Source organism: Aquarana catesbeiana, linkage group LG04 (assembly GCF_042186555.1).
Source record: "Aquarana catesbeiana isolate 2022-GZ linkage group LG04, ASM4218655v1, whole genome shotgun sequence".
Lineage (NCBI taxonomy): Eukaryota > Metazoa > Chordata > Amphibia > Anura > Ranidae > Aquarana > Aquarana catesbeiana.
The window spans coordinates 415818763-415820151 of record NC_133327.1 but is presented as its reverse complement, the minus strand read 5'-3'; the positions used below and the strand labels follow the sequence as shown (position 1 = coordinate 415820151).

The 1389-nt window shown below is 45.2% G+C and overlaps 1 pseudogene; it reads right to left on the bottom strand.

The window, feature by feature from the left end:
* Nucleotides 1-612: 612 nt before the first annotated feature.
* On the bottom strand, nucleotides 613-746 carry LOC141141928 (U2 spliceosomal RNA; annotated as a pseudogene).
* Nucleotides 747-1389: the final 643 nt, after the last annotated feature.

Below are 1389 nucleotides of genomic sequence, written 5' to 3'. Positions count from 1 at the left end.
CAGAAGACCAAAAAGTGACAAACATGGGGATAGATAAAAAGAAAGTGGGGAGAAGGAAGTGGGAGAGTGAAAAGTGACCATTATGTAATACAATGGCCGGCCCTCTGGCCAGGAATAACAATTTCCCCTGGTCCTAGCCAAAAGGTTCGGCCCTAGAGGCAGGTGCGAAAAACGTGTGTTGTGGTGCAGTGACCATGGTGCCATAAATCAAGTGCCTGAACACTGTGACTGTATGGCACCCCTGAACTGCCACTTCAGGAGAACATTCACAACTGGCTTTTCCTGCAACCCTGACCACCAGCCCAGACCACAGCAGCCCCCACCCCAGCCAGGAAGGCCTGAAGTTCTGGAAGCTTGGTGAGAGCCCTTTACCATCAGGCCTCACCGTCGCTCCCATCCCTCCTACCTAATAACATTCGGGAAATACTAACCACTCCCCCGGTGGGAAAGGGGAGCCAGTGTTCTCTCCCGAAAAACTGAGCGGAGCTAGAGCTACCCCAATCTAGGCCAGAAGGTCAGGGACCTGACTCTCTGGCCAGACCCAATGGTTCTCCATTGCCCATCAGAAGGCTTCCTTGTCAGCTACAAACCGCTCCAGGTTACCTTTACACCAGCAGGTTTTGCATAGCCTCTGCCACCCCTGATACCACCTTGCCGTAGATCAGGGACGGAAGCAAGCGCCACCTCCTGGCAACCGATAAGAACAGATACTACACTTGATCTTAGCCAAAAGGCAGAGAAGCGATCTTGATGACGGCCGCACGCATATATGCAGCCACTCGGTGAGTGGGCCTTAACGCCAAGTGGTTGCATATACCTGTCCATTGATCTATGATTTATGTGCTGGGGGGTACTTTCCATGGTCCCAATTGTTTGCTTCCATTGATTTGTAATAGATATAGATTACTACTATTGCAGGTAACTCCTGTACTTCCCCTGGCACATCACCATTGAGAACTGTCCTTTATTTTTAGCTAATTTGTTGGAGGAATTCTTTTCTCAGGACTTTTATCACTTTTATCACTTTTATCATTTTTAGAAGTCCCAATGACAATAACTTAAAAGGAGGAACCAAGCAAGGACAATGCGCTGTTTGCCTTTAGTAACAATGCATACTGTAGAGTTGAGCAAATAATTCCCTTGACAGTTTGTCAAATCCGCTTCTGTGATAAGATGTGCCACATTCACATTTACTCATCAACTGGTATATAATAAATACCCATGCAGTTTTTTTTCCTTATTTTTGATTTAACAAAAGGGTCATTAGATGAAGTACCAAGCTGTCTAAGGTCAACTTTATTGTGTGAAGCCGTGATTTAATAATTTAGTTCCATTATGTTGTTTGTAATTTTATAGTATAAATTGTTTAGTATACATTTAACCCAAAAC